The sequence below is a fragment of the Notolabrus celidotus genome, chromosome 21 (genome assembly GCF_009762535.1).
Source record: "Notolabrus celidotus isolate fNotCel1 chromosome 21, fNotCel1.pri, whole genome shotgun sequence".
NCBI lineage: Eukaryota > Metazoa > Chordata > Actinopteri > Labriformes > Labridae > Notolabrus > Notolabrus celidotus.
In genome coordinates, this window is record NC_048292.1 from 8,656,353 (window position 1) to 8,671,218 (window position 14,866).

The following is a 14,866-nucleotide window of genomic DNA, read 5'->3' on the forward strand; positions in this document are numbered from 1 at the left end:
ACTAATTAATCATGCTGACTGAACCAAACTAAAGTAAGTTCAATCCATCCGTTATCTTAACTGCTTATCCCATTCGAGGTTGCAGGGAGCTGACTTTAGAAGGCAGACAACTATTCACGCACACACCTACAGGCAATTCAGAGAGACCAATGAACCTGGTGAGCATGTTTTTGGACTGTGTGAGGAAGCCAGAGTTCCCAGAGAGAACCCATACATGCACAAAGAGTACATGCAAACTCCACACAGAAAGGCACCTGACTCGAACCCAGAACCTTCTAACTTTGATGCAACAGCGCTACCCACTGCACCACCGTGCAGCCTGTATGTTCAATCATCAGAATTGATTTGAACTGTGAGACAAACCTTTTTAATCATGTGAAAATAAACTCTAAAATAGTAATTATTGAGAGAATAAGACACATATCAAGAATGTTTACATTTAGCAGTTTAAACGTGCCAACTTAGTTTACCCCCAGTTGGTGTCAAGTTTGGAAAAAGACCACAAAACAGACTGGGTTTGTTGGAATAGAGAAGTATTCCCCAGAGAAGGCAAACAATAACAAACAAACAATATGGATCTTGACTTGGTAGCCTTTAAAATAAGTGCTTACTGATTAAGACATTTCTCCACCGTAGATGTCGCACCATACTGCCACTTCTGCTCTGGAGAGGTATTGCAGATGGGTTTCCTACCTAAACCCTTTGCTTGATGTCAACATAACCTAATCTTGTAGTTTTGAGGATTTTGCATGTTGTGTTAAAACTGCATGATTTAACAATGTTTAACCACTAAACATGAATTAATATAATAGAAGCTACATGTTATACTTATGTTGATAAAACATACACCCATGTTGCTTTTTTTGAGTGTAGAGGACAAGGGACACACTGCAAATACAGAATTGACATATTACTGCGACTTTTTGGGTGGGTAAACAGTGGCCTATATAGACACAAAGACACGCAGAAATACTGACTTTTATTTAGAGGTGAAATATCTAATTGACTGTTCACTCTGATTTGGTCTCCACCACATCCCCCAAAAATATCTGTGATCTACATAGTGTGTTTGTTTTAACATATTTTTCATTAATATAGCTGCCAATACCAGCCGAGAATGACACTGATAAAAGCTATGAGATTACACCAAAACATGTACTTTGTAATGTGCAAATTACAGAGTGCTATGCAAAGACAACAAGATAAAACAGGCCAATCATCAATTCATAACTAAAAGCAAAGATGAATAAATATAATTATCTTCTGAAATACATAAAATCAAGGAAAGGTTTCAGTAAATAGCACCATAAACATTCCCAAGCTTTCACTTTTTCCACTAAGTTTCAACCTTCAACTTGATCACAGGCTGACTGCTATTATTTTACATCCCAAAATCCCAATACTGCTTCTTATTTCTTTTCATTTTCTATTTTACTGCAAGTACAAACCACAGCCACAGGCTATAATTTCCGTATGCTGGTGCCATCTTGAAGAAGGCACACGTTTATTGCATGATATGTTAAATCCACAACTTATTTTGTGTGTTTTCTCTGTCTGTGGTTAGAAACAGGCTAAAACTGCTTCTATGGAGCACTGATTTTTTTCAGTTTTGTCCTCAGGGAGTAGCCTACACCCCAAAACCAAAATTACAGAGTAGAGAGCACAGACTGGGGAGCGAGTTCTTCTAGTATTTTGGCTCTTTCAAACATTTCAGTTTGATAAAAACTGAAACTACCTCTCATAAAAACAGCCCCACTCTACTAAAGTCAGAGAAAAAGTCAACTCAGGAGAAGGAAATAAACAACAGGCAAGAGAAATTTGTGTGTGCCTGTCTAGTGAGATGTAATGACTCACTCCCTCTGTCTGAGTCGCAGTAAAATCACAACCGTTTAGACCTTGAAACTGACCCCCCCATGGTGACCCAGTCCTCTCACAGTTAAATGCATTCCCAAATCCTCCAGACTCATCCATTAAATTACCAGTTTAGCAAGGTCTTAAAATCTCTCCACAGTAAAACATAGTGATGCAATATGTATTGAGGGCAGAGAGGCCACCCAGTGGATTACAAAAGAGACAAAAAAGAGATGGAAAATTAAATTTAAATTGAACCAAAACTGCCAGTATCTTGTAATTTTTCAAGAAGGTCAACATGTAGTCAAAGGGGAAAAGAGAGGAGCCAAAATGTTGAGATCATAGTGAAAATATGCAGCTTTGAGGTCAGCTACAGGCTCTCTTGGTGACCTTTGAACTGTCGTTCAGCTGTGTGGGATGTTGTCCAGTCTTTCAGTGCATACAGGTATAAGCATGTCTGGATTTGTTTATTTGTAACAAAGCAGTTTGTAGATTCCTGCAATCTCACTTTATCCAATACAACTGGCAGTTAAGCAGAGAAACAAGGCACTGCATTTCTGATTTTCAAACTCCCAATCAATCATTGAAATAAAAAGTAGCACAAGTGTTAATAAGAACTGAAGCCTGTGTGGAAGCACCAAAATAGTGCAGTCCCACACAATTGTTCAGAAGCATCTCTTCAGAGCTTGGTTTCATGCAGGAAACCCGTCTGTGTGAAGAGTCAAAGAGGCGGAGCATATCCGCTATAGCGCTATCCTGGAACCCATTTGCAGTCATCTGACGACCACTTAGGCATGCAGATATGCACAAACATTGATTAAAGCTAATATTTAGCTTTGCTAAATTGCTAGCTGGACAGTACTGGACCAGGGTATGGGAAAGAAGGTCTTGCTTTGATGTCCTTTATTGTTATCTACTGGCTACACCTGTGGCCCCTACACTGCAAAAAGCCAGCCTTCAAAAACAAGGAAAATATACAAAAAATGGGGGTATATTACTTAAACTACTTAAACTGTCAAGACTTTCCAAAACAAGTAAAAATATCTAACCTAAATGAACACAGAAATACCTTAAAATTAGTGTATTTTCACTAATAACAAGTGCTTTTTTCTTTATAGAAATAAAAAAAATATGAGACTTCTTTTGTAAATATGCTAAAAATATTCTTAAATTAAGTAAATGCTAATGCCATTATCTTTTATTTTATTCAGGCTTTTATACATTTTATTTGTAGAGGAGAGAACAGTGGGAGAGAGTGGGAGAATGACATGCAGGATAGAGGGCACAGCCTGGATTCAAACCCTCGCCAACTGATTCTTGGGCGCACAACTTAACCATTAGGCCAAGTCTGCACCCAACAAATTTCTTGATAATTTAGCACCAAAACACTCAAAACAAGTGAAACACTAACATAAACTGCTTAGTGAGAAAAACTATCTTATCAGGCAAAAAATAAGCTAATTTCACCCTTATCTGAGATACTCAATCTTACTTAGATTTCAGTTTTTGCAGTGTAGAGCTAGTCTAATACAAATCTTCTGAGCCTCTACTTAATCTATTTGAGCCCAGTTATGTGTATTACACTTCACTTTCAGTTGATGTGATGTTTTTTTCTCTGTCACATTTTCCTGATAGTTGGAGTGGCTTGTTACTTAGCAAAAAATGCTTCACCCCTAGCAACAGTGGGTTATTTCTCAACAACCTGATCCCACACATCAAATCAAATCAATGCATGTAAAGGAGTCTGGCACTTTCCGCCTCTGCTTGTTGACACTGTGGCAAAAATGGTGCATTTCCGTTGACATTCTAGATCAGTGAACAACATGGAGAATATATTCTTAATAGTACTTTAATTTAGTCGGGGATCACAAAACTTAAATTTGTGGCAGCAATGGAAAGAAGAAGAGAGGATATCAGCTTTGTGTGTATTTTCACTTCCCTCGCTGTTTCTCCACTGAGTGACGGAGAAGTCTACCAAATTGAAGAAGACAAACTTGAGATGAGATGCTGCTGTCATTTTATGTCTCAGATCAAAATGCCAAGAAAATGTTAAGTTGAATGATCAACCCACAAGTAGGTTGGGACTTTTTTTTAAAAACTGTGTGAATAAATCACTTTAAAATCAATAAAATCATCTTTAAATCAATAATGGATGTCAACTTGATTGTTTCTGTCGTTCATAATAAGCGGATTCATGTGTTGCAGTGTATTGGAACCCGTTCAGGGTTAGCATATCAGTCAAAACACTGTCTCTTGATCTGTCTACCACTCTTGATTTATTGTTCACTTCAAAAATGTCAGTCTGTAGATTTATTGCAAAGATCACAATATCACATTAAAAGGTGACAGATGAGCAGTTAGCCTGTTTTGTGTTTAAAGAAACATTCCTTTTATCTAATCATCTGAGAGCAACAAAACTGGCGCCTCTTTAGAATTAATGATACACTTGAATAGACACACACACACCCACACACAGACAGATACATGCCATTATCAGACTGCAGCATGTCAGTACTGGAAAGCAGATGTTCCAATGAGAGCTCGCCCTTCACAGTAAACCTCCCACACGCATGGACACACTTTACAGTAAGCTGTAAATCACAAGAGCTTGGATCAGCACAAAAAGGATGCTCTGCTGCCAACATGAAACAGGGATTTGTTTACTCTACTTTCAAGATCAACAACTATCATGACACTCTGGAATTCATTTCTGTATGTTTCTCCTTATATGTTTTCAGGCATGTAACCTGACCTGTACCAAAAGAAGAAGGCTCAGTAGAACACCTCAGAAATTCTTGGTGTGATATCAGTGTGAAGAGAGCCCAAGAGGAAAGGGCCACCATTATAGATCAAGTTGAGGTATGAGGAGCAGAAGCAGGAGGAGCAGCAGCATCATGCTAAAGTCATCTGAAGCAGGGGGTAGGGGCTGCATCCGAAGATTAACGCTTGAACTTCCCGAAATCCCTTCAAGAGTACTCAGAGTACACTCTGGAGAATATCTCTGAGGCCTTCAGCGTGGGGGACTGATTCATAAAGCTCATGACACTGAGATGGAGAAGGAGGAGAGTGATGAGGACAACATCTGTGCAACGAAACTTCCTCTTACATGTTGTTCCTAAGATTTCTTCCAGGTTTTTGGAGAGGGGGTCTGAGTTTTACTACTACTGCGATGATGCAGTCATAGTCTCTTCTAATATGCCTGACTTCTTTTTTGTTGTTCCATTAAATAAAACAAGAAAGATCAGTTAAAAAGCATGCATCTCTGAAAAGAGCTGAACTTCCCATCACTAGTGAAAAGAGCTACAGTGTGAACCTTGAAAATCTTGTTCTTGCCAGAATGAATCAAGAATGAGAGCCAAATGCAAGACTCACAGGTAATGACCAAAGTTAAAAAGTCTTATTAGGTTTGACGCACAGATAATCATTTAGTTCAAGCAGTGGTCTCCAAATCAACACACTGATTCGAATCCAAATAACAAACACTGGGACAGAGGGGAAGACTGAAGTTAAATACGTAGAAAGAGTGGGGATAATGAGACGCAGGTGAGGCTCATTAAGGTAATCAAGAGAGCAGGAAACACTGGGGAACAGGAAGTTCACGGACCCAGAATTTTCAACCTAAAACTGGAAACACAAGACACAAGGTAAGTAACAAAAGTTAACTTATCCATTAGGAGATTTGACAGTTCTATCTTGGTGCCCTCATTTTCCTTTACTTAAAACTTACTTGACAACAAAAACACTTTTATTTGGAAAAAAAGATGGAGAAAATTGGGTAACACCTACAAAATGGATAGAGCAAAGGGAAAAGGCCTGCTGTACAAATGGAACATTAGGATGACAGATGAGGATTGGGAGAAGAGATGAGGGCCGTGGGTAGAAAAATGACCTTTTGCAAGATGTTGGGATACGAAAAGCTAAACAGTGGAGAGCAGACTCTAGAAATGAGGAGGTATCTTGTGCTGTGATATTTTATGCTTTCCTTGAAATACGCTGAAGCATCCAGTCTGGCTGCACACAAAAGTGCTTATAGAAAATGTGATTAATCAACTGACTCGCTCAGTCGCAGTTTTACAAAACAGTTGTTAAGTTATTGCAAGTAGCTTTCACACCATAAATTAAGTTGACTCCTGCTTACTGCAGTGATGGGTGATTTGTGCGGTGTAAAGATCACATAAACAGCCGGCTTACTTAGCTCCTGGAAGGTTCTTTTATTAGATCACAGCGCCTTTAAAGGATCCGACTGACCAAAGAACACTGGTTCTGAGTGTTGTAAAGCTAGACTACTCAGAGCAAAGTGGAAGCTTTCAGTCATCTGTAAGGGTTAGGTCAGGTCAGATTAAAAAAAGACTGCAAACGTTTTTGTGTGTGTATGTGTGTGAGACAGATGCTATAAACAGCTGGGGACTAAAATAAATGGCCCACAGAGTGGCATGGCATCAGAGCTCTGTGACACACCGCAGCCTCTATTAGCGGTTGAAGGTTTATGGCGCTGCCATCCTATTAAATCACAGATTGCAGCTTTAGAGAGAAAGATAGAACCTCTATAAAAGATCCAATTACAGAAACATGCAGTTAAACAGATGAAAAACCTTGCAGTGTTGAGCTCACTCCGGTGGTTTTCATGAAGCAGCAAAAGAAATTAGTGCAGAGAAAGTTTTGTGGCATCTTTCTTTTTAGTGTCTTGTATCCAAAAAATACTTAATTAAGTTTCTCCTCATGTAAGATTTGAGGTTGCAGCTGGCTGAATTTTAATTTGACATCCGCTCATCTTCTCGCTCTCACATCCGACAGCTGTGTCAACAGGATTTATGCTGTGAGAAGTGCTCAATTTAGCATCATTCAATTACTTTTTATTTTCCCACTCTTTTAGTTGCACTTGGTAACACCATAGACTGGATAAAACATGGATGTAGTCTCAGCAATGTGGCACAGTGGTTTCTGGAGAGGGGTTCATAACACCATATTTGAACTGCTGACTCCAACTAGAAACCAGCAAAAAGGAGTTAAAGCTCATTTTTAGCAGACTTCAAAGCAAACTAAAAAAACTTTATATCTATATTCAGCATTCAAATTTAACATTTAACAATTATATTTACATTTAGCATTAAGATTTAACAATGATTTCATCTTAAATATATTTGTCATAAGAAGAGTAAAAGTGAAAATGTCTATGAATATTGTTCTAAATGTGATAAAAAAAATTACTGAAGAATTCACACTACGTTTTTTATGAAATTTTGGAGAAATGTTGCTGTTATTCTCAGTGTGCACAACTCTAAGGGGGTAGGTGACAGACTAGATAAAGCCTGATTTATACTTCTGCGTCGAATCGACGGCGTAGCCTACGCTGGAGGTCTGCATAGCTCCTGTACCTACGCAGAGGCCTACGCATGTAGCTGATGTGCAACTCTTCCAAAATGCAAGTACGCGTAGAATCAACGCGGACCACAAGCCCTGTGATTGGTCCGCTCTGCGGCATTGTATTTCCTGCATTTACAGCACTTCCGGGATCCCCACTCATCGGCCATACATTTCATCTCCTCCTCTCTATTCTTCCCTGTAATCATGTCTGTATGATAAACAGCAACATGTATCAGCTGTAGATTAACATAACACGCTCTGAATCACTGTGGAAAAGTAAGATCGTAGCGGGGCGGACGCAGGCGACCGGCTATCAGAGAGACCCACAGGAGAGACCGCATTGTCCTCAAGCGTTTCGGCAGAGAATTGCTGCACGTCACGTACACATCAACGCACAAGTATGTGGTGTTCATGTCTGCTTCAGCCTTGCTGCATAGGGGCGATGCAGAAGTACAAAGCAGCCTTAATTGCCAGCACACTGAAGAAACAGCCCTTTTCCCCCATAGCTAATATTCAGAGTAAGTAATACCGCTGACTGTTAAAAGAAAGCAGGGTGAGATTTTTCATTGTGCATGTACGGATTAGTGGTATGGTGTCCACCTGGGGCGCAAAAATGGACACAAACAGAAAGTTACTCAAGGAGCTTTAAAGCCACAACTTTGCAGCCTAATAAACAACAACAATGCCCCTTCCTGTCAGATTGGCAGAGTAACATTTTTGATTAACTCTGCCGACTTCTGTTAACCGTTAAGATGTTCATTTTGAACAGAATTAATGGAGCAACAGTTATCAAAGTTAACATTAACGTTAGCATTAAAACCTGTTCAAGCCCTGTTGCTTGCTTTCTCTCTTTACATGTCCTATTCACAGCAACGTAAGATTTACCATTCATCATTAAAAAAATCACACTTGGTTCAGACCAGAAAACTAAAGCATTGGTTCGTCTGGTGATATTTCAGAAAAGCTTTCTTTATATGCAGACAATGATGGATACTATCTTTCAGAAGACGAATGTTAATGAGTGAAGCTGGTGAGAGTGTCTGAGTTCTACACAATACAGTTTGAGAATAATGGAAATTGAAGGTATATGTTCAGCATGACATCTTAGACTACTTAAGCAATACATTCTCTTGTTCCCTCAAGGCAGTGACGCACAATTCAAGCCAGACAACAAGAGAGAGAGAGAAATCTGAGTTTCATCTATTATGAACAGGCCAGTGCCTGCATTGTGTTTATACATGATCTGTAATTATAATGACACCTGGTCGTTCAGACTTTATCCGTTCTTTAATTTCAGTTCTGCAGAAGTCAGCACAGATGAATCACTGCCAACATGTTTAGACAACAGAAATGAACAAAGCTGAAGCAAACAGCACGACTCAGAGAAGAGCTTCAGGGTGGGAACATGGAGCATAACAAAGCAGATAGTGGTTTGTATGTAGCTGAAGTATTATAGGAAAGTACTAGTGATGGTGACAGTTGGTACTAAACTACTTTCAATGCCAACCAGCAGATTAAGGAGACACATATCAACTTTGCAAAATCTTTAACAACAATTGTGAGCCTTTGCATCTCTGGGTGATGTTGCAAACCAAGGCCTGAAAACTCAAATGATCCTGCAAGACTGAAAACATCGTTTTGCTTTATGCCTGATTCTTGCTTAAGGGTTTTTACCCAATTGAAAAATGATGCCACTCTGATGTTACTCCTAGTTATCCCATTGTACTACCTACAGGCATCAGATTCAAAGTAGAGCAGAGCTACATCTTTATGACAGTAGATGGAACCTGGACTACCACTACCAATTTTGTACAAAGAGGTCTCCAGAATCAACACAACATAAAGACTCCTCACAGTGCCTTTGACTGCTGGAGTTCTCAACGGCCGTGAGATGAATACGTAATGAACCTTGGAGAAAAAGATGAACCATTTTTCATGCAACAGTACCAACTAGCACATGTCACTATTACAGTTGGGAAAAGATGATCCCTCACTGGACTCACTTCCATAAAAACAGCCAGCAGTGTGTTGATTGAAAGGCTTAGAAATAAGACCTTGTTCAGGGTTTTGTTTTTGTTCTAATTGAAATATGTCATTATATATATAAACATTATACACATCATTTCATATAACAGAATTATAAAACACTTTTATTTTGCTTCCACACCCAAAGTTCTTGTATTAGTTCCCTCTGGCAGACATGTTATGTGTTCAATAATGTACACACATGTATATTTTGACATCATTACATCCCCATCATCTTTTTTTAATTTGAACATTATTATGTCAGCACCACACAGGCCCAGGCAAATGGGTTATGTTGCGTCTCTCATGATCGATTACATGGTTCTTCCACTGAGTCTTCACTGAGACACAGTTGATGTTTTGGTATTGGCTAAATTACATTTTCTTCTTCCGATAAAAGGGCCAAGTTTAGAATTTCCATTTCATAGCTGATTCAGACGGACAGGGCCATTACATCAGAAAAAAGGCGGTAACATTTGAACAAGGTATTGAGCACCCTGGAGAATTTATCTTTAGTTATTTGCTGAGGAACAATAGGTGCTTTGACAGCAGGAACTTTCCCCAGGAACTGTTTTGATAGTAGGAACCAGGGTCTAAATCTAGTTCCAGGGTAATTGATTCACCCATTGAAAACTCCCTGGTCAGGGGTTGGTACTTTCTGGGCAATTTGAGGGTCAGAGCTTGAAGATGATCTCATTTATTTAAAAAACCTACTAAAGGGAGATTGTGCAAGATCAAAATTCCCCATATCTTGATGGTATTTGCTAATTAATACAGTTTACCTGCTGCCAACATGGTATTTAAACACTTTTTTTTACTAAAGTCATTTGAAGAGACTTCACTAAAGAGCTCTTGAAATGACTTTATTTACCAAATAGCTGTCCTGGACACGTATTCTGCATCATTGGCCGGATTTTTGTGATGCTCAAAGAATGTCAGGCCCTGGTGGAAGTGCAAAAAAAAAATGGGTCGCATGAACCACTTGGTTCTTGGTTCTTTTGGTGGAAATGCAACAAATGAAAGTTTAATAGTTAGAACATTCGGATATGTACTTCATTCACAACAGCACATGGTTACACATGAAGGTAGCTTAATCACAGGTGGCAAGAGAAGAGAAAAAAAGCAGTTTTTAATACATTTCAGAGAAAACCAAATTGAGTCAGTATGAGCCATGGAATGAAAATGTTGAGGTATTGGAAAGTTTTCTTATTAGATCAGATTCAATGCAGTCTTCTCTTTATATTCCCCATCACTCTCCAAATAATTGCATCATCCTTAGCATGGAGTTGAGCACAGGGGGTAAAGATTCCTCACTTGAAACAATTACGCTCAGGAGATGCTGCCAACAACTTGCATTCACTCCTTCCAGGATGCTGTCATCTTCAGATGCAGCACTAAAACAGAGTAACACAGGGTGAAAGGACAATAGGGATCACATATTGTCTGAGGTAAGATATGTAGAAATAACCATATTGTTTGAGTTAATGGGCAGAGCAAGGTTAACTTTTGGCAGCTGCATAACCAGCAGACTTAGGGCTGGATTAATGCCTGAATAGGATTCTGAATTCTGCATACTTTTGGACTCAGGCTGATGGCTTTCGAAAGCTAGAAAAATGGGGAAGACTACTGTCCAAATTCTGAAGTGGACAGTTGAGTTATAGATGCTGTTTCATGACCCAACATGCACTTGGTTTGAAGAAATCAAAAGCCTTTATGTCTCTCTAAGCCTGCATTCTACAGCTCATATTCTTTCCACACAGGGCTGACAAGGTTTCATTAAATTTGTGTGTTCTCATACGCTGAAAATGGATTGGACAGTGAGAACCTATAAAACTCTTTCATTCTTGACAGGGAATCCTAAACACGGATCTTACAGGGTTATAAATCTGAAGAGTGCGGTGCAGATTCTCAGGGGGATCAGCATATGGACATTTCACACTATGGAAATGATTCAAAGGAGATTTTGAAATGCTTTAAATTGGCAGAAGGAGCACAAGTTTAACATATTTTGTTGATTTAAGAACTGACCATCAATGGTCTTTTACAATGCAGGATGACTAGAACATGTACAGACACTTTGGGCTTTTGTTTCTGGCTTCAGCAACAGGTTGTTCTGGGATGATCGCACGTACTTACCAAACTATTAATGCACAAGTCATGCTACTTGTTGCACGAGTAGTCTCAACGCTCAGGTTGCTTTGGGAAACAATCCATGTGAAGAACAAAAGAGGCAGACGGCAATCCATTATAAAATAATCGTACAACAGTCAACAATTTAGCTTTAGTGATATTTTCATTAGATGAAAACTTCCCACAGGAGCTTTAAACATAGTTTACTGTTTAAATTTTACAGACTTCTGTGATGGAGAGAGATACAGTAACCAAAGACTTGTGATAACATATAGAAATTGTCACTTGTCACTCTACAGTGACAAAAACCATACATTTCATTCATTTTACATCCGTTCCCCACATCCACAAAATTGTCCACACCCTGTCATGTTACAAACTCCTCTTCACTGGAGGCTCTGAGAGTCTGCTCCCCGAGACTTGGCAGCTCAGCACAAAGTCTGAGAAGCTGCCAAACTTTCTATTGAAATGGCTTTTACATGAATACATCTCGCTTCTCTTCCAGCCTCTGAAAACATGGAGCTTCCTCTAAATAATGTTTGCTTGGCGGTGGATATATCCGGTGCTAGAGAAACAGCCTTGGTGACCTCACTGTGAACCACTCCTCGGGGAGAATAGCTATGTAGCCTTTTAGGCCATCATGAATTTAATTTAGGCTAGGTCTGGTCTGGAGGGCAGAAGGTTGTTAGCTCAAGCCTTGAGGTCAATTTGGAAGACCAGAATGAGTTTAATGTTAATGTTCAGCACATTTGAAGAAGGGCAGTGGCCATGAGTTCCCAGGGTAGAATTCCTCCCCAGTCGTAGCGATGAAAACCATTTGTTCTTCAGAGTAATTTTATCACTTTGGGTTCACAGAGTGAATAATCTGTCTGTTCAGGGAGACAGATAAACGTGTTAGTTTTGGTGTTGTATCACACTGGGGAGGACAGCTACGCAGTAATGGTGATAACGCTGGAATCAGATACAGCCATATGACAGTGGGGGTGATAAAATGGCTGACTGGACAGTTTTAGCCATAAACGCAGCTTTTTACACTCAGATTTTTAGTGTCTGTCTGGTGTTTATTAGGTCAACCTGACACTGGGGGATGCAAAGATTTCATCATTGATTTCCTTTTGAGAATGTTTGCTCAACAATGATGGATGAGAAGTTAACAGTAGCCACAGTTTCTATTCCAAACACAAGATTCAGAGCATCATTTGCAGTCAGTTGGGCTTATGTGAATTTCAAACACTGAACATTTCAGGGTGGGTTTGGTCTCCTATAATACCTTTAAAATTATGTGTACATGAAACCCATATCTGAGGGTGGAAGACAAAAATTCTATTTTCTTTTCCTGTGTGTCATCAGAGTAGTATCGACCAATCACGCTCATGTAAGCTTTGATTGCTTTAGGCTCACTTGCGCTCCACGTCTGGTATGCATACATTTACAGACAAAGTCTTTTGCCAGTACTCTGCTTTCATATCGTCTATTTTTAAGACTCTTCCTTGAAGCTTGTGGATACAGACCAAACATTGCAGTACCACTTGAGACCATGGGGGCAGTGTTGAGCAGTTTAGACAAGAGTTCAAGCCAGACCATCACAACATAACAAAGAAGAATATTTTAAAAATGAGAAGAACTCTGAGGAGAGATTGAGAAATCAAAGAACTAGCAGCAAACGTAGGGATTGAGAAAGAAAGGGCAATTGGACTCTCCTGTTCCTCTGTGGTTTCTGCCTGAACCCGTTGTTCATGTATCATTGCTTGGTCAGTTGGAAGAAAGAAATCCTCTAAGTAGTGTTGTTAACAACTTTGTAAATAGTTTTCAGAGAGAGTATCTGCAGATTTTTACTGACGGGTCTGTGGATCCAGTCTCTGGAAGATCTGGATTTGGGATGTATGTGGCTAATCATGGGATCCGTATATGTGACAAGTCGACAATTTTTTCAGCCGAACTTTTGGCAATTCTCTGGGCTATGTGGTGGGTAGAGGAGGTTAAACCGTCTACAAGCATAATATGTTCAGATTCAGCGGCTGCTCTGTTGGCTCTTCAACATGGGACCTCTAGGGCTCGCCCTGACCTGCTGTGGGAGATTCAATGCTGCCTGTTCAGGGTTGAAAAATCAGGGTGTTCCGTTGAGTTTATGTGGGTGCCTGGTCACTCAGGGATAGAAGGAAATGAAATAGCAGACAGATTGGCGAAAGAGTCTCTGCTAAAAGACCCAGTTGAGTTGGGAAAATGTGAATAGCTCAGTATTTGTAAAGAAAAACTAGAGCAGCAGTGGCAAAAAGAATGGAAAGAGGAAAAAAGAGGAAGGCATTATTTCTCTGTGCAGCCATCAATTAAAAAGAAAAGGATGGGGTTCAAAACTGGGCGAAGGGACGAGGTGATCCTAACCAGGCTCAAACTTGGGCACTGTGGGCTGGCCAACTATCTTAAAGTTATAGGGAAACATTCAAACGGCTTATGTCAGTGTGGGGCGTCTGAAAGAATTGAGCATGTCATTTTCTCTTGTGGCATTCATGTACATGAAAGGCGACAGTTGTTCAGAGCTTTATCAAATCTGGAGGTCTCTATCTTTTCCTTTAGAGCTATCTTTTCCTCTGATACGCAGTTTCCACTAATTGGTAGAGCGGTTTTACGGGTTTTAAAATCAACTGGTCTGTATGCCAGAATATGATATAGCTATTAAAACCTAGCCTGTGAATGGCAGCATTAAATTCCCCATTGTACAGCCTGCTGGAATGTCATTTGAAGAAGGAGAGATTGAGCAAGTTGTTTAGAAACTATAACTGAATGTCAGGAGAAGTGGAGGTCTACGTGAGACCAGTTTGTTCAAGTCCCCTCTAGTGGATGCATTGTTAAATTCCAACGTTAATGGACGAAGTGGGAGTGTGTGGATAGTGACGGTAATATTGTTTAAAGTGTAAACATCCATGTTCATATGTGAAGGAAGCATAAATGAACCTTTCTGTGTTGCAGGAAACCATTCACATGCAGAGAGAAAGAGGCTAAATACATTAGCTGAGCATATGCAGCTTATCATGCTGTGCTCATGTTGTCAGTCAGGCTGTAAAAAAAGAGTAGCAGGTGGTTAAAGTAGTCAAAGCCCAAATATCCGTTATCAGTAATCCAAAGATCCACTGGCCAAACAAAGGCCCTGGAATATTTTCTCTCTTCCTTAGAGGGTTGTCTGCAGCTCTCAAAGTTGGATATCCGCCAATATATACAAGACAGATGTGCATCTTTAGCTTCTAATGCTAAACTGTTCACCAGCTCGACTCAGACTATTGGCTTCTGCAATTTGTTTCTTACCAAATCTTTCTGCTTGATAACTCTGAAGGGATTGTACCATACAGTTATTTTAAGATGTTGGACATAAAACCAAAACAATGAGCTGAAAGGGGCTAAACTGTTTCTATATCTTTAAGGCTGGAATGATTCTTTGTTGGAGCCACTGCTAGTAACCTGTAGTCATTTTGTTGATGAAATCACAAAATACATAAAAAAG

At 39.6% G+C, this 14,866-nt stretch overlaps 1 protein-coding gene across 1 annotated transcript in view; it reads left to right on the forward strand.

The window, feature by feature from the left end:
• The first annotated feature begins 5,384 nt into the window (after nucleotides 1-5,384).
• Nucleotides 5,385-14,866, forward strand: part of lrrc17 (leucine rich repeat containing 17) — a 51,419-nt gene continuing 41,937 nt past the window's right edge. Inside the window, exon 1 of the mRNA XM_034674029.1 lies at nucleotides 5,385-5,495. The gene's annotated coding sequence lies outside the window, so the exon portion shown is untranslated. The remainder of the gene's footprint in view (nucleotides 5,496-14,866) is intronic.